The sequence below is a fragment of the Oncorhynchus keta genome, chromosome 7, assembly GCF_023373465.1.
Source record: "Oncorhynchus keta strain PuntledgeMale-10-30-2019 chromosome 7, Oket_V2, whole genome shotgun sequence".
NCBI classification, from domain to species: Eukaryota; Metazoa; Chordata; class Actinopteri; order Salmoniformes; family Salmonidae; genus Oncorhynchus; species Oncorhynchus keta.
Window position 1 is genome coordinate 8417115 of NC_068427.1, and position 23191 is coordinate 8440305.

The 23191-nt window shown below is 48.9% G+C and overlaps 1 protein-coding gene across 4 annotated transcripts in view; it reads left to right on the forward strand.

The window, feature by feature from the left end:
* The window catches only part of LOC118385920 (histone deacetylase 4), a 281140-nt gene extending 259140 nt beyond the window's left edge, over positions 1 to 22000 (forward strand). For 2 of the 4 annotated variants that reach the window (XM_052521892.1, XM_052521893.1), the window contains exons 34-39: positions 1233 to 1379; positions 8261 to 8687; positions 15100 to 15438; positions 18051 to 20268; positions 20403 to 20802; positions 21405 to 21997. The gene's annotated coding sequence lies outside the window, so the exon portion shown is untranslated. Of the gene's footprint in view, positions 1 to 640; positions 1380 to 8260; positions 8688 to 15099; positions 15439 to 18050; positions 20269 to 20402; positions 20803 to 21404 lie in introns of all 4 variants that reach the window. The other 2 variants (XM_052521886.1, XM_052521887.1) reach the window with 2 other exon arrangements.
* Positions 22001 to 23191: the final 1191 nt, after the last annotated feature.

Genomic DNA, 23191 nt, shown 5'->3' on the forward strand with positions numbered 1-23191 from the left:
AGAGAGAGTCTGGAACAGTGAGTTGACAGAGAGAGGTGGAGAGAAAGAGAGACCATGGAACAGTGAGTTGACAGAGAGAGATGGAGAGGGGAAGAGAAAGAGAGAGTCTGGAACAGTGAGTTGACAGAGAGAGGTGGAGAGAAAGAGAGAGTCTGGAACAGTGAGTTGACAGAGTGATTGAGAGGTGGAGAGAAAGAGAGAGTCTGGAACAGTGAGTTGACAGAGAGAGGTGGAGAGAGACAGAGACCCTGGAACAGTGAGTTGACAGAGCGAGATGGAGAGGGGAAGAGATAGAGAGAGTCAGGAACAGTGAGTTGACAGAGAGAGGTGGAGAGAAACAGAGACCCTGGAACAGTGAGTTGACAGAGCGAGATGGAGAGGGAAGAGAAAGAGAGAGTCTGGACCAGTGAGTTGACAGAGAGATGGAGAGGGGAAGAGAAAGAGAGAGTCTGGAACAGTGAGTTGACAGAGAGATGGAGAGGGGAAGAGAAAGAGAGAGTCTGGAACAGTGAGTTGACAGAGAGATGGAGAGGGGAAGAGAAAGAGAGAGAGTCTGGAACAGTGAGTTGACAGAGAGAGATGGAGAGGGGAAGAGAAAGAGAGAGTCTGGAACAGTGAGTTGACAGAGAGAGATGGAGAGGGGAAGAGAAAGAGAGAGTCTGGAACAGTGAGTTGACAGAGAGATGGAGAGGGGAAGAGAAAGAGAGAGTCTGGAACAGTGAGTTGACAGAGAGAGATGGAGAGGGGAAGATAAAGAGAGACCCTGGAACAGTGAGTTGACAGAGAGATTGAGATGTAGAGAGAAAGAGAGAGTCTGGAACAGTGAGTTGACAGAGAGAGGTGGAGAGAACGAGAGATTCTGGAACAGTGAGTTGACAGAGAGTGGTGGAGAGAAAGAGACAGTCTGGAACAGTGAGTTGACAGAGAGATGGAGAGGTAGAGAGAAAGAGAGAGTCGGGAACAGTGAGTTGACAGAGAGATGGAGATGAAGAGAGAAAGAGAGAGTCTGGAACAGTGAGTTGACAGAGAGAGATGGAGAGGGGAAGAGAAAGAGAGAGTCTGGAACAGTGAGTTGACAGAGAGAGGTGGAGAGAAAGAGAGAGTCTGGAACAGTGAGTTGACAGAGAGATGGAGAGGTAGAGAGAAAGAGAGAGTCTGGAACAGTGAGTTGACAGAGAGAGGTGGAGAGAAACAGAGAGTCTGGAACAGTGAGTTGACAGAGAGATGGAGAGGTAGAGAGAAAGAGAGAGTCTGGAACAGTGAGTTGACAGAGAGAGGTGGAGAGAAAGAGAGAGTCTGGAACAGTGAGTTGACAGAGAGATGGAGAGGGGAAGAGAAAGAGAGAGTCTGGAACAGTGAGTTGACAGAGTGATGGAGAGGTGGAGAGAAAGAGAGAGTCTGGGACAGTGAGTTGACAGAGAGAGGTGGAGAGAAACAGAGACCCTGGAACAGTGAGTTGACAGAGCGAGATGGAGAGGGGAAGAGAAAGAGAGAGTCTGGAACAGTGAGTTGACAGAGAGATGGAGAGGGGAAGAGAAAGAGAGAGTCTGGAACAGTGAGTTGACAGAGAGATGGAGAGGGGAAGAGAAAGAGAGAGTCTGGAACAGTGAGTTGACAGAGAGAGATGGAGAGGGGAAGAGAAAGAGAGAGTCTGGAACAGTGAGTTGACAGAGAGATGGAGAGGGGAAGAGAAAGAGAAAGTCTGGAACAGTGAGTTGACAGAGAGATGGAGAGGGAAGAGAAAGAGAGAGTCTGGAACAGTGAGTTGACAGAGAGATGGAGAGGGGAAGAGAAAGAGAGAGTCTGGAACAGTGAGTTGACAGAGAGATGGAGAGGGAAGAGAAAGAGAGAGTCTGGAACAGTGAGTTGACAGAGAGAGGTGGAGAGAAAGAGAGAGTCTGGAACAGTGAGTTGACAGAGAGATGGAGAGGGGAAGAGAAAGAGAGAGTCTGGAACAGTGAGTTGACAGAGTGATGGAGAGGTGGAGAGAAAGAGAGAGTCTGGGACAGTGAGTTGACAGAGAGAGGTGGAGAGAAACAGAGACCCTGGAACAGTGAGTTGACAGAGCGAGATGGAGAGGGGAAGAGAAAGAGAGAGTCTGGAACAGTGAGTTGACAGAGAGATGGAGAGGGGAAGAGAAAGAGAGAGTCTGGAACAGTGAGTTGACAGAAAGATGGAGAGGGGAAGAGAAAGAGAGAGTCTGGAATAGTGAGTTGACAGAGAGATGGAGAGGGGAAGAGAAAGAGAGAGTCTGGAACAGTGAGTTGACAGAGAGATGGAGAGGGGAAGAGAAAGAGAGAGTCTGGAACAGTGAGTTGACAGAGAGAGATGGAGAGGGGAAGAGAAAGAGAGAGTCTGGAACAGTGAGTTGACAGAGAGATGGAGAGGGGAAGAGAAAGAGAGAGTCTGGAACAGTGAGTTGACAGAAAGATGGAGAGGGGAAGAGAAAGAGAGGAATAGTGAGTTGATGGAGAGGGAAGAGAAAGAGAGAGTCTGGAACAGTGAGTTGACAGAGAGAGATGGAGAGGGGAAGAGAAAGAGAGAGTCTGGAACAGTGAGTTGACAGAGAGAGATGGAGAGGGGAAGAGAAAGAGAGAGTCTGGAACAGTGAGTTGACAGAGAGATGGAGAGGGGAAGAGAAAGAGAGAGTCTGGAACAGTGAGTTGACAGAGAGAGGTGGAGAGAAAGAGAGAGTCTGGAACAGTGAGTTGACAGAGAGATGGAGAGGTGGAGAGACAGAGAGACCCTGGAACAGTGAGTTGACAGAGAGATGGAGAGGTGGAGAGAAAGAGAGAGACTGGAACAGTGAGTTGACAGAGAGATGGAGAGGTGGAGAGAAAGAGAGAGTCTGGAACAGTGAGTTGACAGAGAGAGGTGGAGAGAAAGAGAGACCATGGAACAGTGAGTTGACAGAGAGATGGAGAGGGGAAGAGAAAGAGAGAGTCTGGAACAGTGAGTTGACAGAGAGAGGTGGAGAGAAAGAGAGAGTCTGGAACAGTGAGTTGACAGAGAGATGGAGAGGTGGAGAGAAAGAGAGAGTCTGGAACAGTGAGTTGACAGAGAGAGGTGGAGAGAAAGAGAGAGAACAGTGAGTTGACAGAGAGATGGAGAGGGGAAGAGAAAGAGAAAGTCTGGAACAGTGAGTTGACAGAGAGAGATGGAGAGGGGAAGAGAAAGAGAGAGTCTGGAACAGTGAGTTGACAGAGAGATGGAGAGGGGAAGAGAAAGAGAGAGTCTGGAACAGTGAGTTGACAGAGAGGTGGAGAGAAAGAGAGAGTCTGGAACAGGAGTTGACAGAGAAAGAGAGAAAGAGAGAGTCTGGAACAGTGAGTTGACAGAGAGATGGAGAGGGGAGGAGAAAGAGAGAGTCTGGAACAGTGAGTTGACAGAGAGATGGAGAGAAAGAGAGAGTCTGGAACAGTGAGTTGACAGAGAGATGGAGAGGGGAGAGAAAGAGAGAGTCTGGAACAGTGAGTTGACAGAGAGATGGAGAGGAGAGAGAGAAAGAGAGAGTCTGGAACAGAGAGTCTGAACAGAGAGATGGAGAGAGGGGAGAGAAAGAGAGAGTCTGGAACAGTGAGTTGACAGAGAGAGATGGAGAGGGGAAGAGAAAGAGAGAGTCTGGAACAGTGAGTTGACAGAGAGAGATGGAGAGGGGAAGAGAAAGAGAGTCTGGAACAGTGAGTTGACAGAGAGAGATGGAGAGGGGAAGAGAAAGAGAGAGTCTGGAACAGTGAGTTGACAGAGAGAGGTGGAGAGAAAGAGAGAGTCTGGAACAGCAAGTTGACAGAGAGATGTAGAAAGAGAAATAGAGCGCCTGGAACAGTGAGTTGACAGAGAGAGATGGAGAGGGGAAGAGAAAGAGAGAGTCTGGAACAGTGAGTTGACAGAGAGAGGTGGAGAGAAAGAGAGACCCTGGAACAGTGAGTTGACAGAGAGATTGGAGAGGTGGAGAGAAAGAGAGAGTCTGGAACAGTGAGTTGACAGAGAGATGGAGAGGGGAAGAGAAAGAGAGAGTCTGGAACAGAGTTGACAGAGAGAGGTGGAGAGAAAGAGAGAGTCTGGAACAGTGAGTTGACAGAGAGAGGTGGAGAGAAAGAGAGACCCTGGAACAGTGAGTTGACAGAGAGATTGAGAGGTGGAGAGAAAGAGAGACCCTGGAACAGTGAGTTGACAGAGAGGTGGAGAGGGGAAGAGAAAGAGAGAGTCTGGAACAGTGAGTTGACAGAGATGGAGAGGTGGAGAGAAAGAGAGTCTGGAACAGTGAGTTGACAGAGAGATGGAGAGGGAAGAGAAAGAGAGAGTCTGGAACAGTGAGTTGACAGAGAGAGGGGAAGAGAAAGAGAGAGTCTGGAACAGTGAGTTGACAGAGAGATGGAGAGGGAAGAGAAAGAGAGAGTCTGGAACAGTGAGTTGACAGAGAGAGGTGGAGAGAACGAGAGATTCTGGAACAGTGAGTTGACAGAGAGTGGTGGAAGAAAGAGACAGTCTGGAACAGTGAGTTGACAGAGAGATGGAGAGGGGAAGAGAAAGAGAGAGTCTGGAACAGTGAGTTGACAAAGAGAGGTGGAGAGAAAGAGAGAGTCTGGAACAGTGAGTTGACAGAGAGATGGAGAGGGGAAGAGAAAGAGAGAGTCTGGAACAGTGAGTTGACAGAGAGATGGAGAGGTGGAGAGAAAGAGAGAGTCTGAACAGTGAGTTGACAGAGAGATGGAGAGGTGGAGAGAAAGAGAGAGTCTGGAACAGTGAGTTGACAGAGAGATTGAGATGGAGAGAAAGAGAGAGTCTGGAACAGTGAGTTGACAGAGAGATGGAGAGGGGAGAGAAAGAGTCTGGAACAGTGAGTTGACAGAGAGATGGAGAGGGAAGAGAAAGAGAGAGTCTGGAACAGTGAGTTGACAGAGATGGAGAGGGGAAGAGAAAGAGAGAGTCTGGAACAGTGAGTTGACAGAGAGATGGAGAGGGGAGAGAGAAAGAGAGAGTCTGGAACAGTGAGTTGACAGAGAGATGGAGAGGAAGAGAGAAAGAGAGAGTCTGGAACAGTGAGTTGACAGAGAGAGATGGAGAGAAAGAGAGAGTCTGGAACAGTGAGTTGACAGAGAGATGGAGAGGTGGAGAGAAAGAGAGAGTCTGGAACAGTGAGTTGACAGAGAGAGGTGGAGAGAAACAGAGACCCTGGAACAGTGAGTTGACAGAGAGAGATGGAGAGGGGAAGAGAAAGAGAGAGTCTGGAACAGTGAGTTGACAGAGAGATGGAGAGGGGAAGAGAAAGAGAGAGTCTGGAACAGTGAGTTGACAGAGAGATGGAGAGGGGAAGAGAAAGAGAGAGTCTGGAACAGTGAGTTGACAGAGAGATGGAGAGGGGAAGAGAAAGAGAGAGTCTGGAACAGTGAGTTGACAGAGAGATGGAGAGGGGAAGAGAAAGAGAGAGTCTGGAACAGTGAGTTGACAGAGAGAGATGGAGAGGGGAAGAGAAAGAGAGAGTCTGGAACAGTGAGTTGACAGAGAGATGGAGAGGGGAAGAGAAAGAGAGAGTCTGGAACAGTGAGTTGACAGAGAGATGGAGAGGGGAAGAGAGAGTCTGGAACAGTGAGTTGACAGAGAGAGGTGGAGAGAACGAGAGATTCTGGAACAGTGAGTTGACAGAGAGATGTAGAGGTGGAGAGAAAGAGACAGTCTGGAAGAGTGAGTTGACAGAGAGATGGAGAGGTAGAGAGAAAGAGAGAGTCTGGAACAGTGAGTTGACAGAGAGATGGAGACGAAGAGAGAAAGAGAGAGTCTGGAACAGTGAGTTGACAGAGAGAGATGGAGAGGTGGAGAGAAACAGAGAGTCTGGAACAGTGAGTTGACAGAGAGATGGAGAGGTAGAGAGAAAGAGAGAGTCTGGAACAGTGAGTTGACAGAGAGAGGTGGAGAGAAAGAGAGAGTCTGGAACAGTGAGTTGACAGAGAGATGGAGAGGTGGAAGAGAAAGAGAGAGTCTGGAACAGTGAGTTGACAGAGATGGAGAGGTGGAGAGAAAGAGAGAGTCTGGAACAGTGAGTTGACAGAGAGAGGTGGAGAGAAACAGAGACCCTGGAACAGTGAGTTGACAGAGCGAGATGGAGAGGGGAAGAGAAAGAGAGAGTCTGGAACAGTGAGTTGACAGAGAGATGGAGAGGGAAGAGAAAGAGAGAGTCTGGAACAGTGAGTTGACAGAGAGAGAGGGGAAGAGAAAGAGAGAGTGGAACAGAGGACAGAGAAAGAGAGAAAGAGAGTCTGGAACAGTGAGTTGACAGAGAGATGGAGAGGGAAGAGAAAGAGAGAGTCTGGAACAGTGAGTTGACAGAGAGAGGAGGGGAAGAGAAAGAGAGAGTCTGGAACAGTGAGTTGACAGAGAGATGGAGAGGGGAAGAGAAAGAGAGAGTCTGGAACAGTGAGTTGACAGAGAGAGATGGAGAGGAGAAGAGAAAGAGAGTCTGAACAGTGAGTTGACAGAGAGATGGAGAGGGGAAGAGAAAGAGAGAGTCTGGAACAGTGAGTTGACAGAGAGAGGTGGAGAGAAAGAGAGAGTCTGGAACAGTGAGTTGACAGAGGAGATGGAGAGGGGAAGAGAAAGAGAGAGTCTGGAACAGTGAGTTGACAGAGAGAGGTGGAGAGAAAGAGAGAGTCTGGAACAGTGAGTTGACAGAGAGATGGAGAGGGGGAGAGAAAGAGAGAGTCTGGAACAGTGAGTTGACAGAGAGATGGAGAGGTGGAGAGAAAGAGAGAGTCTGGAACAGTGAGTTGACAGAGAGATGGAGAGGGGAAGAGAAAGAGAGAGTCTGGAACAGTGAGTTGACAGAGAGATGGAGAGGGGAAGAGAAAGAGAGAGTCTGGAACAGTGAGTTGACAGAGAGATGGAGAGGGGAAGAGAAAGAGAGAGTCTGGAACAGTGAGTTGACAGAGAGATGGAGAGGGGAGAAAAGAGAGAGTCTGGAACAGTGAGTTGACAGAGAGATGGAGAGGGAGAGAAAGAGAGAGTCTGGAACAGTGAGTTGACAGAGAGATGGAGACGAAGAGAAAGAGAGAGTCTGGAACAGTGAGTTGACAGAGAGAGATGGAGAGGTGGAGAGAAACAGAGAGTCTGGAACAGTGAGTTGACAGAGAGAGGTGGAGAGAACAGAGAGAGTCTGGAACAGTGAGTTGACAGAGAGATGGAGAGGGGAAGAGAAAGAGAGAGTCTGGAACAGTGAGTTGACAGAGAGATGGAGAGGGGAGAGAAAGAGAGAGTCTGGAACAGTGAGTTGACAGAGAGAGATGGAGAGGGGAGAGAAAGAGAGAGTCTGGAACAGTGAGTTGACAGAGAGAGGTGGAGAGAAAGAGAGAGTCTGGAACAGTGAGTTGACAGAGAGATGGAGAGGAAGAGAAAGAGAGAGTCTGGAACAGTGAGTTGACAGAGAGAGAGATGGAGAGGACAGAGAGATGGGAGAGGGAGAGAAAGAGAGAGAGTCTGGAACAGTGAGTTGACAGAGATGGGAGGTGGAGAGAAAGAGAGAGTCTGGAACAGTGAGTTGACAGAGAGATGGAGAGGGGAGAGAAAGAGAGACCTGAACAGTGAGTTGACAGAGAGATGGAGAGGGGAAGAGAAAGAGAGAGTCTGGAACAGTGAGTTGACAGAGAGAGGTGGAGGGGGAAGAAAAGAGAGAGTCTGGAACAGTGAGTTGACAGAGAGATGGAGAGGGGAAGAGAAAGAGAGAGTCTGGAACAGTGAGTTGACAGAGAGATGGAGAGGGGAGAGAAAGAGAGAGTCTGGAACAGTGAGTTGACAGAGAGATGGAGAGGGGAAGAGAAAGAGAGAGTCTGGAACAGTGAGATGACAGAGAGAGATGGAGAGGGGAAGAGAAAGAGAGAGTCTGGAACAGTGAGTTGACAGAGAGATGGAGAGGGGAAGAGAAAGAGAGAGTCTGGAACAGTGAGTTGACAGAGAGATGGAGAGGGGAAGAGAAAGAGAGAGTCTGGAACAGTGAGTTGACAGAGAGATGGAGAGGGGAAGAGAAAGAGAGAGTCTGGAACAGTGAGTTGACAGAGAGAGATGGAGAGGGGAGAGAAAGAGAGAGTCTGGAACAGTGAGTTGACAGAGAGATGGAGAGGGAAGAGAAAGAGAGAGTCTGGAACAGAGGACAGAGAGAGAGAGGGGAAGAGAAAGAGAGAGTCTGGAACAGTGAGTTGACAGAGAGAGATGGAGAGGTGGAGAGAAAGAGAGAGTCTGGAACAGTGAGTTGACAGAGAGAGATGGAGAGGTGGAGAGAAAGAGAGAGTCTGGAACAGTGAGTTGATGGAGAGGTAGAGAGAAAGAGAGAGTCTGGAACAGTGAGTTGACAGAGAGAGGTGGAGAGAAAGAGAGAGTCTGGAACAGTGAGTTGACAGAGAGAGGTGGAGAGAAAGAGAGAGTCTGGAACAGTGAGTTGACAGAGAGGTGGAGAGACAGAGAGAGTCTGGAACAGTGAGTTGACAGAGAGATGGAGAGGGGAAGAGAAAGAGAGAGTCTGGAACAGTGAGTTGACAGAGAGAGATGGAGAGGGGAAGAGAAAGAGAGAGTCTGGAACAGTGAGTTGACAGAGAGATGGAGAGGGGAAGAGAAAGAGAGAGTCTGGAACAGTGAGTTGACAGAGAGAGGTGGAGAGAAAGAGAGAGTCTGGAACAGTGAGTTGACAGAGAGATGGAGAGGTGGAGAGACAGAGAGACCCTGGAACAGTGAGTTGACAGAGAGATGGAGAGGTGGAGAGAAAGAGAGAGACTGGAACAGTGAGTTGACAGAGATGTGGAGGTGGAGAGAAAGAGAGAGTCTGGAACAGTGAGTTGACAGAGAGAGGTGGAGAGAAAGAGAGACCATGGAACAGTGAGTTGACAGAGAGAGATGGAGAGGGGAAGAGAAAGAGAGAGTCTGGAACAGTGAGTTGACAGAGAGAGGAGAGAGAAAGAGAGAGTCTGGAACAGTGAGTTGACAGAGTGATGGAGAGGTGGAGAGAAAGAGAGAGTCTGGAACAGTGAGTTGACAGAGAGAGGTGGAGAGAAACAGAGACCCTGGAACAGTGAGTTGACAGAGCGAGATGGAGAGGGGAAGAGAAAGAGAGAGTCTGGAACAGTGAGTTGACAGAGAGAGGTGGAGAGAAACAGAGACCCTGGAACAGTGAGTTGACAGAGCGAGATGGAGAGGGGAAGAGAAAGAGAGAGTCTGGAACAGTGAGTTGACAGAGAGATGGAGAGGGGAAGAGAAAGAGAGAGTCTGGAACAGTGAGTTGACAGAGAGATGGAGAGGGGAAGAGAAAGAGAGAGTCTGGAACAGTGAGTTGACAGAGAGAGATGGAGAGGGAAGAGAAAGAGAGAGTCTGGAACAGTGAGTTGACAGAGAGATGGAGAGGGGAAGAGAAAGAGAGAGTCTGGAACAGTGAGTTGACAGAGAGATGGAGAGGGAGAGAAAGAGAGAGTCTGGAACAGTGAGTTGACAGAAAGAAAGAGAGAGTCTGGAACAGTGAGTTGACAGAGAGAGATGGAGAGGTGGAGAGAAAGAGAGAGTCTGGAACAGTGAGTTGACAGAGAGAGGTGGAGAGAAAGAGAGAGTCTGGAACAGTGAGTTGACAGAGAGAGGTGGAGAGAAAGAGAGAGTCTGGAACAGTGAGTTGACAGAGAGATGGAGGAGAGAAAGAGAGAGTCTGGAACAGTGAGTTGACAGAGAGATGGAGAGGGGAAGAGAAAGAGAGACCCTGGAACAGTGAGTTGACAGAGAGATGGAGAGGGGAAGAGAAAAAGAGAGTCTGGAACAGTGAGTTGACAGAGAGAGGTGGAGAGAAAGAGACAGTCTGGAACAGTGAGTTGACAGAGAGATGGAGAGGTGGAGAGACAGAGAGACCCTGGAACAGTGAGTTGACAGAGAGATGGAGAGGTGGAGAGAAAGAGAGAGTCTGGAACAGTGAGTTGACAGAGAGATGGAGAGAAAGAGAGAGTCTGGAACAGTGAGTTGACAGAGAGAGGTGGAGAGAAAGAGAGACCATGGAACAGTGAGTTGACAGAGAGATGGAGAGGGGAAGAGAAAGAGAGAGTCTGGAACAGTGAGTTGACAGAGAGAGGTGGAGAGAAAGAGAGAGTCTGGAACAGTGAGTTGACAGAGAAGAGGTGGAGAGAAAGAGAGAGTCTGGAACAGTGAGTTGACAGAGAGAGGTGGAGAGAAACAGAGACCCTGGAACAGTGAGTTGACAGAGCGAGATGGAGAGGGGAAGAGAAAGAGAGAGTCTGGAACAGTGAGTTGACAGAGAGAGGTGGAGAGAAACAGAGACCCTGGAACAGTGAGTTGACAGAGCGAGATGGAGAGGGGAAGAGAAAGAGAGTCTGGAACAGTGAGTTGACAGAGAGATGGAGAGGGGAAGAGAAAGAGAGAGTCTGGAACAGTGAGTTGACAGAGAGATGGAGAGGGGAAGAGAAAGAGAGAGTCTGGAACAGTGAGTTGACAGAGAGATGGAGAGGGGAAGAGAAAGAGAGAGAGTCTGGAACAGTGAGTTGACAGAGAGATGGAGAGGGGAAGAGAAAGAGAGAGTCTGGAACAGTGAGTTGACAGAGAGATGGAGAGGGGAAGAGAAAGAGAGAGTCTGGAACAGTGAGTTGACAGAGAGATGGAGAGGGGAAGAGAAAGAGAGAGTCTGGAACAGTGAGTTGACAGAGAGATGGAGAGGGGAAGAGAAAGAGAGAGTCTGGAACAGTGAGTTGACAGAGAGAGATGGAGAGGTGGAGAGAAAGAGAGAGTCTGGAACAGTGAGTTGACAGAGAGAGATGGAGAGGTGGAGAGAAAGAGAGAGTCTGGAACAGTGAGTTGACAGAGAGAGGTGGGGAGAGAAAGAGAGAGTCTGGAACAGTGAGTTGACAGAGAGAGGTGGAGAGAAAGAGAGAGTCTGGAACAGTGAGTTGACAGAGAGATGGAGAGGGGAAGAGAAAGATAGAGTCTGGAACAGTGAGTTGACAGAGAGAGATGGAGAGGGGAAGAGAAAGAGAGAGTCTGGAACAGTGAGTTGACAGAGAGATGGAGAGGGGAAGAGAAAGAGAGAGTCTGGAACAGTGAGTTGACAGAGAGAGGTGGAGAGAAAGAGAGAGTCTGGAACAGTGAGTTGACAGAGAGATGGAGAGGTGGAGAGACAGAGAGAGTCTGGAACAGTGAGTTGACAGAGAGATGGAGAGAAAGAGAGACTGGAACAGGAGTTGACAGAGAAAGAGAAAGTCTGGAACAGTGAGTTGACAGAGAGATGGAGAGGGGAGAGAAAGAGAGAGTCTGGAACAGTGAGTTGACAGAGAGAGGTGGAGAGAAACAGAGACCCTGGAACAGTGAGTTGACAGAGCGAGATGGAGAGGGGAAGAGAAAGAGAGAGTCTGGAACAGTGAGTTGACAGAGAGAGGTGGAGAGAAATTGAGACCCTGGAACAGTGAGTTGACAGAGCGAGATGTAGAGGGGAAGAGAAAGAGAGTCTGGACCAGTGAGTTGACAGAGATATGGAGAGGGGAAGAGAAAGAGAGAGTCTGGAACTGTGAGTTGACAGAGAGATGGAGAGGGGAAGAGAAAGAGAGAGTCTGGAACAGTGAGTTGACAGAGAGATGGAGAGGGGAAGAGAAAGAGAGAGAGTCTGGAACAGTGAGTTGACAGAGAGAGATGGAGAGGGGAAGAGAAAGAGAGAGTCTGGAACAGTGAGTTGACAGAGAGATGGAGAGGGGAAGAGAAAGAGAGAGTCTGGAACAGTGAGTTGACAGAGAGATGGAGAGGGGAAGAGAAAGAGAGAGTCTGGAACAGTGAGTTGACAGAGAGATGGAGAGGGGAAGAGAAAGAGAGAGTCTGTTACAGTGAGTTGACAGAGAGAGATGGAGAGGGGAAGAGAAAGAGAGAGTCTGGAACAGTGAGTTGACAGAGAGAGGTGGAGAGAAATTGAGACCCTGGAACAGTGAGTTGACAGAGCGAGATGTAGAGGGAAGAGAGAGAGAGTCTGGACCAGTGAGTTGACAGAGAGAGGTGGAGAGAAATTGAGACTCTGGAACAGTGAGTTGACAGAGCGAGATGTAGAGAAAGAGAGTCTGGACCAGTGAGTTGACAGAGATATGGAGAGGGGAAGAGAAAGAGAGAGTCTGGAACTGTGAGTTGACAGAGAGATGGAGAGGGGAAGAGAAAGAGAGAGTCTGGAACAGTGAGTTGACAGAGAGATGGAGAGGGGAAGAGAAAGAGAGAGTCTGGAACAGTGAGTTGACAGAGAGAGATGGAGAGGGGAAGAGAAAGAGAGAGTCTGGAACAGTGAGTTGACAGAGAGATGGAGAGGGGAAGAGAAAGAGAGAGTCTGGAACAGTGAGTTGACAGAGAGATGGAGAGGGGAAGAGAAAGAGAGAGTCTGGAACAGTGAGTTGACAGAGAGATGGAGAGGGGAAGAGAAAGAGAGAGTCTGTTACAGTGAGTTGACAGAGAGAGATGGAGAGGGGAAGAGAAAGAGAGACCCTGGAACAGTGAGTTGACAGAGAGATTGAGATGTAGAGAGAAAGAGAGAGTCTGGAACAGAGTTGACAGAGAGAGGTGGAGAGAACGAGAGATTCTGGAACAGTTAGTTGACAGAGAGTGGTGGAGAGAAAGAGACAGTCTGGAACAGTGAGTTGACAGAGAGATGGAAAGGTAGAGAGAAAGAGAGAGTCTGGAACAGTGAGTTGACAGAGAGATGGAGACGAAGAGAAAAGAGAGAGTCTGGAACAGTGAGTTGACAGAGAGAGATGGAGAGGTGGAGAGAAACAGAGAGTCTGGAACAGTGAGTTGACAGAGAGATGGAGAAAGAGAAAGAGAGAGTCTGGAACAGTGAGTTGACAGAGTGATGGAGAGGTGGAGAGAAAGAGAGAGTCTGGGACAGTGAGTTGACAGAGAGAGGTGGAGAGAAACAGAGACCCTGGAACAGTGAGTTGACAGAGCGAGATGAAGAGGGGAAGAGAAAGAGAGAGTCTGGAACAGTGAGTTGACAGAGAGATGGAGAGGGGAAGAGAAAGAGAGAGTCTGGAACAGTGAGTTGACAGAGAGATGGAGAGGGAAGAGAAAGAGAGAGTCTGGAACAGTGAGTTGACAGAGAGATGGAGAGGGGAAGAGAAAGAGAGAGTCTGGAACAGTGAGTTGACAGAGAGATGGAGAGGGAAGAGAAAGAGAGAGTCTGGAACAGTGAGTTGACAGAGAGATGGAGAGGGGAAGAGAAAGAGAGAGTCTGGAACAGTGAGTTGACAGAGAGATGGAGAGGGGAAGAGAAAGAGAGAGTCTGGAACAGTGAGTTGACAGAGAGATGGAGAGGGGAAGAGAAAGAGAGAGTCTGGAACAGTGAGTTGACAGAGAGATGGAGAGGGGAAGAGAAAGAGAGAGTCTGGAACATTGAGTTGACAGAGAGATGGAGAGGTGAGAGAAAGAGAGAGTCTGGAACAGTGAGTTGACAGAGAGATGGAGAGGGGAGAGAAAGAGAGAGTCTGGAACAGTGAGTTGACAGAGTGATGGAGAGGTGGGGAGAAAGAGAGTCTGGAACAGTGAGAAAGGTAGAGAGAAAGAGAGAGTCTGGAACAGTGAGTTGACAGAGAGAGGTGGAGAGAAAGAGAGAGTCTGGAACAGTGAGTTGACAGAGAGAGGTGGAGAGAAAGAGAGAGTCTGGAACAGTGAGTTGACAGAGAGGTGGAGAGACAGAGAGAGTCTGGAACAGTGAGTTGACAGAGAGATGGAGAGGGGAAGAGAAAGATAGAGTCTGGAACAGTGAGTTGACAGAGAGAGATGGAGAGGGGAAGAGAAAGAGAGAGTCTGGAACAGTGAGTTGACAGAGAGATGGAGAGGGGAAGAGAAAGAGAGAGTCTGGAACAGTGAGTTGACAGAGAGAGGTGGAGAGAAAGAGAGAGTCTGGAACAGTGAGTTGACAGAGAGAGGTGGAGAGAAAGAGAGACTGGAACAGTGAGTTGACAGAGAGAGATGGAGAGGGGAAGAGAAAGAGAGAGTCTGGAACAGTGAGTTGATGGAGAGGTGGAGAGAAAGAGAGAGTCTGGAACAGTGAGTTGATGGAGAGGTGGAGAGAAAGAGAGAGTCTGGAACAGTGAGTTGACAGAGAGAGGTGGAGAGAAAGAGAGACCATGGAACAGTGAGTTGACAGAGAGAGATGGAGAGGGGAAGAGAAAGAGAGAGTCTGGAACAGTGGGTTGACAGAGAGAGGTGGAGAGAAAGAGAGAGTCTGGAACAGTGAGTTGACAGAGTGATTGAGAGGTGGAGAGAAAGAGAGAGTCTGGAACAGTGAGTTGACAGAGTGATTGAGAGGTGGAGAGAAAGAGAGAGTCTGGAACAGTGAGTTGACAGAGAGATGGAGAGGGAAGAGAAAGAGAGAGTCTGGAACAGTGAGTTGACAGAGAGATGGAGAGGGGAAGAGAAAGAGAGAGTCTGGAACAGTGAGTTGACAGAGAGATGGAGAGGTGGGGAGAAAGAGAGTCTGGAACAGAGAAAGAGAGAGTCTGGAACAGTGAGTTGACAGAGAGAGGTGGAGAGAAAGAGAAGTCTGGAACAGTGAGTTGACAGAGAGAGGTGGAGAGAAAGAGAGAGTCTGGAACAGTGAGTTGACAGAGAGAGAGACAGAGAGAGTCTGGAACAGTGAGTTGACAGAGAGATGGAGAGGGGAAGAGAAAGATAGAGTCTGGAACAGTGAGTTGACAGAGAGAGATGGAGAGGGGAAGAGAAAGAGAGAGTCTGGAACAGTGAGTTGACAGAGAGAGATGGAGAGGGGAAGAGAAAGAGAGAGTCTGGAACAGTGGGTTGACAGAGAGAGGTGGAGAGAAAGAGAGAGTCTGGAACAGTGAGTTGACAGAGATTGAGAGGTGGAGAGAAAGAGAGAGTCTGGAACAGTGAGTTGACAGAGTGATTGAGAGGTGGAGAGAAAGAGAGAGTCTGGACCAGTGAGTTGACAGAGAGATGGAGAGGGGAAGAGAAAGAGAGAGTCTGGAACAGTGAGTTGACAGAGAGATGGAGAGGGGAAGAGAAAGAGAGAGTCTGGAACAGTGAGTTGACAGAGAGATGGAGAGGGGAAGAGAAAGAGAGAGTCTGGAACAGTGAGTTGACAGAGAGGTGGAGAGACAGAGAGACCCTGGAACAGTGAGTTGACAGAGAGATGGAGAGGGGGAGAGAAAGAGAGAGACTGGAACAGTGAGTTGACAGAGATGGGGAGGTGGAGAGAAAGAGAGAGTCTGGAACAGTGAGTTGACAGAGAGAGGTGGAGAGAAAGAGAGACCATGGAACAGTGAGTTGACAGAGAGAGATGGAGAGGGGAAGAGAAAGAGAGAGTCTGGAACAGTGAGTTGACAGAGAGAGGTGGAGAGAAAGAGAGAGTCTGGAACAGTGAGTTGACAGAGTGATGGAGAGGTGGAGAGAAAGAGAGAGTCTGGAACAGTGAGTTGACAGAGAGAGGTGGAGAGAGACAGAGACCCTGGAACAGTGAGTTGACAGAGCGAGATGGAGAGGGGAAGAGAAAGAGAGAGTCTGGAACAGTGAGTTGACAGAGAGAGGTGGAGAGAAACAGAGACCCTGGAACAGTGAGTTGACAGAGCGAGATGGAGAGGGAAGAGAAAGAGAGAGTCTGGAACAGTGAGTTGACAGAGAGATGGAGAGGGGAAGAGAAAGAGAGAGTCTGGAACAGTGAGTTGACAGAGAGATGGAGAGGGGAAGAGAAAGAGAGAGTCTGGAACAGTGAGTTGACAGAGAGATGGAGAGGGGAAGAGAAAGAGAGAGAGTCTGGAACAGTGAGTTGACAGAGAGAGATGGAGAGGGGAAGAGAAAGAGAGAGTCTGGAACAGTGAGTTGACAGAGATGGAGAGGGGAAGAGAAAGAGAGAGTCTGGAACAGTGAGTTGACAGAGAGATGGAGAGGGGAAGAGAAAGAGAGAGTCTGGAACAGTGAGTTGACAGAGAGATGGAGAGGGGAAGAAAAGAGAGTCTGGAACAGTGAGTTGACAGAGAGATTGAGATGTGGAGAGAAAGAGAGAGTCTGGAACAGTGAGTTGACAGAGAGAGGTGGAGAGAACGAGAGATTCTGGAACAGTGAGTTGACAGAGAGAAAGTGGAGAGAAAGAGACAGTCTGGAACAGTGAGTTGACAGAGAGATGGAGAGGTAGAGAGAAAGAGAGAGTCTGGAACAGTGAGTTGACAGAGAGATGGAGATGAAAGAGAAAGAGAGAGTCTGGAACAGTGAGTTGACAGAGAGAGATGGAGAGGGGAAGAGAAAGAGAGAGTCTGGAACAGTGAGTTGACAGAGAGAGGTGGAGAGAAAGAGAGAGTCTGGAACAGTGAGTTGACAGAGAGATGGAGAGGGGAAGAGAAAGAGAGTCTGGAACAGTGAGTTGACAGAGAGAGATGGAGAGGGGAAGAGAAAGAGAGAGTCTGGAACAGTGAGTTGACAGAGAGATGGAGAGGGGAAGAGAAAGAGAGAGTCTGGAACAGTGAGTTGACAGAGAGATGGAGAGGGGAAGAGAAAGAGAGAGTCTGGAACAGTGAGTTGACAGAGAGGTGGAGAGACAGGAGGAACAGTGAGTTGACAGAGAGATGGAGAGGGGAAGAGAAAGAGAGAGACTGGAACAGTGAGTTGACAGAGATGGGGAGGTGGAGAGAAAGAGAGAGTCTGGAACAGTGAGTTGACAGAGAGAGGTGGAGAGAAAGAGAGACCATGGAACAGTGAGTTGACAGAGAGAGATGGAGAGGGGAAGAGAAAGAGAGAGTCTGGAACAGTGAGTTGACAGAGAGAGGTGGAGAGAAAGAGAGAGTCTGGAACAGTGAGTTGACAGAGATTGAGAGGTGGAGAGAAAGAGAGAGTCTGGAACAGTGAGTTGACAGAGAGAGGTGGAGAGAGACAGAGACCCTGGAACAGTGAGTTGACAGAGCAGATGGAGAGGGGAAGAGATAGAGAGAGTCAGGAACAGTGAGTTGACAGAGAGAGGTGGAGAGAAACAGAGACCCTGGAACAGTGAGTTGACAGAGCGAGATGGAGAGGGAAGAGAAAGAGAGAGTCTGGACCAGTGAGTTGACAGAGAGATGGAGAGGGGAAGAGAAAGAGAGAGTCTGGAACAGTGAGTTGACAGAGAGATGGAGAGGGGAAGAGAAAGAGAGAGTCTGGAACAGTGAGTTGACAGAGAGATGGAGAGGGAAGAGAAAGAGAGAGAGTCTGGAACAGTGAGTTGACAGAGAGAGATGGAGAGGGGAAGAGAAAGAGAGAGTCTGGAACAGTGAGTTGACAGAGAGAGATGGAGAGGGGAAGAGAAAGAGAGAGTCTGGAACAGTGAGTTGACAGAGAGATGGAGAGGGGAAGAGAAAGAGAGAGTCTGGAACAGTGAGTTGACAGAGAGAGATGGAGAGGGGAAGATAAAGAGAGACCCTGGAACAGTGAGTTGACAGAGAGATTGGATGAGAGAGAAAGAGAGTCTGGAACAGTGAGTTGACAGAGAGAGGTGGAGAGAACGAGAGATTCTGGAACAGTGAGTTGACAGAGAGTGGTGGAGAGAAAGAGACAGTCTGGAACAGTGAGTTGACAGAGAGATGGAGAGGTAGAGAGAAAGAGAGAGTCGGGAACAGTGAGTTGACAGAGAGATGGAGATGAAGAGAGAAAGAGAGAGTCTGGAACAGTGAGTTGACAGAGAGATGGAGAGGGGAAGAGAAAGAGAGAGTCTGGAACAGTGAGTTGACAGAGAGAGGTGGAGAGAAAGAGAGAGTCTGGAACAGTGAGTTGACAGAGAGATGGAGAGGTAGAGAGAAAGAGAGAGTCTGGAACAGTGAGTTGACAGAGAGGTGTGGAGAGAAACAGAGAGTCTGGAACAGTGAGTTGACAGAGAGATGGAGAGGTAGAGAGAAAGAGAGAGTCTGGAACAGTGAGTTGACAGAGAGAGGTGGAGAGAGAAGAGAGAGTCTGGAACAGTGAGTTGACAGAGAGATGGAGAGGGGAAGAGAAAGAGAGAGTCTGGAACAGTGAGTTGACAGAGTGATGGAGAGGTGGAGAGAAAGAGAGAGTCTGGGACAGTGAGTTGACAGAGAGAGGTGGAGAGAAACAGAGACCCTGGAACAGTGAGTTGACAGAGCGAGATGGAGAGGGGAAGAGAAAGAGAGAGTCTGGAACAGTGAGTTGACAGAGAGATGGAGAGGGGAAGAGAAAGAGAGAGTCTGGAACAGTGAGTTGACAGAGAGATGGAGAGGGGAAGAGAAAGAGAGAGTCTGGAACAGTGAGTTGACAGAGAGAGATGGAGAGGGGAAGAGAAAGAGAGAGTCTGGAACAGTGAGTTGACAGAGAGATGGAGAGGGGAAGAGAAAGAGAAAGTCTGGAACAGTGAGTTGACAGAGAGATGGAGAGGGGAAGAGAAAGAGAGAGTCTGGAACAGTGAGTTGACAGAGAGATGGACAGGGGAAGAGAAAGAGAGAGTCTGGAACAGTGAGTTGACAGAGAGAGATGGAGAGGGGAAGAGAAAGAGAGAGTCTGGAACAGTGAGTTGACAGAGAGAGGTGGAGAGAAAGAGAGAGTCTGGAACAGTGAGTTGACAGAGAGATGGAGAGGGGAAGAGAAAGAGAGAGTCTGGAACAGTGAGTTGACAGAGTGATGGAGAGGTGGAGAGAAAGAGAGAGTCTGGGACAGTGAGTTGACAGAGAGAGGTGGAGAGAAACAGAGACCCTGGAACAGTGAGTTGACAGAGCGAGATGGAGAGGGGAAGAGAAAGAGAGAGTCTGGAACAGTGAGTTGACAGAGAGATGGAGAGGGGAAGAGAAAGAGAGAGTCTGGAACAGTGAGTTGACAGAAAGATGGAGAGGGGAAGAGAAAGAGAGAGTCTGGAATAGTGAGTTGACAGAGAGATGGAGAGGGGAAGAGAAAGAGAGAGTCTGGAACAGTGAGTTGACAGAGAGAGATGGAGAGGGGAAGAGAAAGAGAGAGTCTGGAACAGTGAGTTGACAGAGAGAGATGGAGAGGGGAAGAGAAAGAGAGAGTCTGGAACAGTGAGTTGACAGAGAGATGGAGAGGGGAAGAGAAAGAGAGAGTCTGGAACAGTGAGTTGACAGAAAGATGGAGAGGGGAAGAGAAAGAGAGAGTCTGGAATAGTGAGTTGATGGAGAGGGGAAGAGAAAGAGAGAGTCTGGAACAGTGAGTTGACAGAGAGAGATGGAGAGGGGAAGAGAAAGAGAGAGTCTGGAACAGTGAGTTGACAGAGAGAGATGGAGAGGGGAAGAGAAAGAGAGAGTCTGGAACAGTGAGTTGACAGAGAGATGGAGAGGGGAAGAGAAAGAGAGAGTCTGGAACAGTGAGTTGACAGAGAGAGGTGGAGAGAAAGAGAGAGTCTGGAACAGTGAGTTGACAGAGAGATGGAGAGGTGGAGAGACAGAGAGACCCTGGAACAGTGAGTTGACAGAGAGATGGAGAGGTGGAGAGAAAGAGAGAGACTGGAACAGTGAGTTGACAGAGAGATGGAGAGGTGGAGAGAAAGAGAGAGTCTGGAACAGTGAGTTGACAGAGAGAGGTGGAGAGAAAGAGAGACCATGGAACAGTGAGTTGACAGAGAGAGATGGAGAGGGGAAGAGAAAGAGAGAGTCTGGAACAGTGAGTTGACAGAGAGAGGTGGAGAGAAAGAGAGAGTCTGGAACAGTGAGTTGACAGAGTGATGGAGAGGTGGAGAGAAAGAGAGAGTCTGGAACAGTGAGTTGACAGAGAGAGGTGGAGAGAAACAGAGACCCTGGAACAGTGAGTTGACAGAGAGATGGAGAGGGGAAGAGAAAGAGAGAGTCTGGACCAGTGAGTTGACAGAGAGATGGAGAGGGGAAGAGAAAGAGAGAGTCTAGAACAGTGAGTTGACAGAGAGATGGAGAGGGGAAGAGAAAGAGAGAGTCTGGAACAGTGAGTTGACAGAGAGATGGAGAGGGGAAGAGAAAGAGAGAGAGTCTGGAACAGTGAGTTGACAGAGAGAGATGGAGAGGGGAAGAGAAAGAGAGAGTCTGGAACAGTGAGTTGACAGAGAGATGGAGAGGGGAAGAGAAAGAGAGAGTCTGGAACAGTGAGTTGACAGAGAGATGGAGAGGGGAAGAGAAAGAGAGAGTCTGGAACAGTGAGTTGACAGAGAGATGGAGAGGGGAAGAGAAAGAGAGAGTCTGGAACAGTGAGTTGACAGAGAGAGATGGAGAGGGGAAGAGAAAGAGAGACCCTGGAACAGTGAGTTGACAGAGAGATTGAGATGTAGAGAGAAAGAGAGAGTCTGGAACAGTGAGTTGACAGAGAGAGGTGGAGAGAACGAGAGATTCTGGAACAGTGAGTTGACAGAGAGAGGTGGAGAGAACAGAGATTCTGGAACAGTGAGTTGACAGAGAGAGGTGGAGAGAACGAGAGATTCTGGAACAGTGAGTTGACAGAGAGAGGTGGAGAGAACGAGAGATTCTGGAACAGTGAGTTGACAGAGAGTGGTGGAGAGAAAGAGACAGTCTGGAACAGTGAGTTGACAGAGAGATGGAGACGAAGAGAGAAAGAGAGAGTCTGGAACAGTGAGTTGACAGAGAGAGATGGAGAGCTGGAGAGAAACAGAGAGTCTGGAACAGTGAGTTGACAGAGAGTGGTGGAGAGAAAGAGACAGTCTGGAACAGTGAGTTGACAGAGAGATGGAGAGGTAGAGAGAAAGAGAGAGTCGGGAACAGTGAGTTGACAGAGAGATGGAGACGAAGAGAGAAAGAGAGAGTCTGGAACAGTGAGTTGACAGAGAGAGATGGAGAGCTGGAGAGAAACAGAGAGTCTGGAACAGTGAGTTGACAGAGAGATGGAGAGGTAGAGAGAAAGCGAGAGTCTGGAACAGTGAGTTGACAGAGAGAGGTGGAGAGAAAGAGAGAGTCTGGAACAGTGAGTTGACAGAGAGATGGAGAGGGGAAGAGAAAGAGAGAGTCTGTAACAGTGAGTTGACAGAGAGAGGTGGAGAGAAACAGAGACCCTGGAACAGTGAGTTGACAGAGAGATGGAGAGGGGAAGAGAAAGAGAGAGTCTGGAACAGTGAGTTGACAGAGAGATGGAGAGGGGAAGAGAAAGAGAGAGTCTGGAACAGTGAGTTGACAGAGAGATGGAGAGGGGAAGAGAAAGAGAGAGTCTGGAACAGTGAGTTGACAGAGAGATGGAGAGGGGAAGAGAAAGAGAGAGTCTGGAACAGTGAGTTGACAGAGAGATGGAGAGGGGAAGAGAAAGAGAGAGTCTGGAACAGTGAGTTGACAGAGAGATGGAGAGGGGAAGAGAAAGAGAGAGTCTGGAACAGTGAGTTGACAGAGAGATGGACAGGGGAAGAGAAAGAGAGAGTCTGGAACAGTGAGTTGACAGAGAGAGATGGAGATGGGAAGAGAAAGAGAGAGTCTGGAACAGTGAGTTGACAGAGAGATGGAGAGGTAGAGAGAAAGAGAGAGTCTGGAACAGTGAGTTGACAGAGAGATGGAGAAGGGAAGAGAAAGAGAGAGTCTGGAACAGTGAGTTGACAGAGTGATGGAGAGGTGGAGAGAAAGAGAGAGTCTGGAACAGTGAGTTGACAGAGAGAGGTGGAGAGAAACAGAGACCCTGGAACAGTGAGTTGACAGAGCGAGATGGAGAGGGGAAGAGAAAGAGAGAGTCTGGAACAGTGAGTTGACAGAGAGATGGAGAGGGGAAGAGAAAGAGAGAGTCTGGAACAGTGAGTTGACAGAAATATGGAGAGGGGAAGAGAAAGAGAGAGTCTGGAATAGTGAGTTGACAGAGAGATGGAGAGGGGAAGAGAAAGAGAGAGTCTGGAACAGTGAGTTGACAGAGAGAGATGGAGAGGGGAAGAGAAAGAGAGAGTCTGGAACAGTGAGTTGACAGAGAGATGGAGAGGGGAAGAGAAAGAGAGAGTCTGGAACAGTGAGTTGACAGCGAGATGGAGAGGGAAGAGAAAGAGAGAGTCTGGAACAGTGAGTTGACAGAGAGATGGAGAGGGGAAGAGAAAGAGAGAGTCTGGAACAGTGAGTTGACAGAGAGAGATAGAGAGGTGGAGAGAAAGAGAGAGTCTGGAACAGTGAGTTGACAGAAAGAGGTGGAGAGAAAGAGAGAGTCTGGAACAGTGAGTTGACAGAGAGAGGTGGAGAGAAAGAGAGAGTCTGGAACAGTGAGTTGACAGAAAGAGACAGAGAGAGTCTGGAACAGTGAGTTGACAGAGAGATGGAGAGGGGAAGAGAAAGAGAGAGTCTGGAACAGTGAGTTGACAGATAGATGGAGAGGGGAAGAGAAAGAGAGAGTCTGGAACAGTGAGTTGACAGAGAGAGGTGGAGAGAAAGAGAGAGTCTGGAACAGTGAGTTGACAGAGAGATGGAGAGGTGGAGAGACAGAGAGACCCTGGAACAGTGAGTTGACAGAGAGATGGAGAGGTGGAGAGAAAGAGAGAGACTGGAACAGTGAGTTGACAGAGATGGGGAGGTGGAGAGAAAGAGAGAGTCTGGAACAGTGAGTTGACAGAGAGATGGAGAGGGGAAGAGAAAGAGAGAGTCTGGAACAGTGAGTTGACAGAGAGAGGTGGAGAGAAAGAGAGACCATGGAACAGTGAGTTGACAGAGAGATGGAGAGGGGAAGAGAAAGAGAGAGTCTGGAACAGTGAGTTGACAGAGAGATGGAGAGGTGGAGAGAAAGAGAGAGTCTGGAACAGTGAGTTGACAGAGAGAGAGAGAACGAGAGATTCTGGAACAGTGAGTTGACAGAGAGGTGGAGAGAAAGAGAGACCATGGAACAGTGAGTTGACAGAGAGACATGGAGAGGGGAAGAGAAAGAGAGAGTCTGGAACAGTGAGTTGACAGAAAGATGGAGAGGGGAAGAGAAAGAGAGAGTCTGGAACAGTGAGTTGACAGAGAGAGATGGAGAGGGAAGAGAAAGAGAGAGTCTGGAACAGTGAGTTGACAGAGAGAGATGGAGAGGGGAAGAGAAAGAGAGAGTCTGGAACAGTGAGTTGACAGAGAGAGATGGAGAGGGGAAGAGAAAGAGAGAGTCTGGAACAGTGAGTTGACAGAGAGATGGAGAGGGGAAGAGAAAGAGAGAGTCTGGAACAGTGAGTTGACAGAGAGATGGAGAGGGGAAGAGAAAGAGAGAGTCTGGAACAGTGAGTTGACAGAGAGATGGAGAGGGGAAGAGAAAGAGAGAGTCTGGAACAGTGAGTTGACAGAGAGGTGGAGAGAAA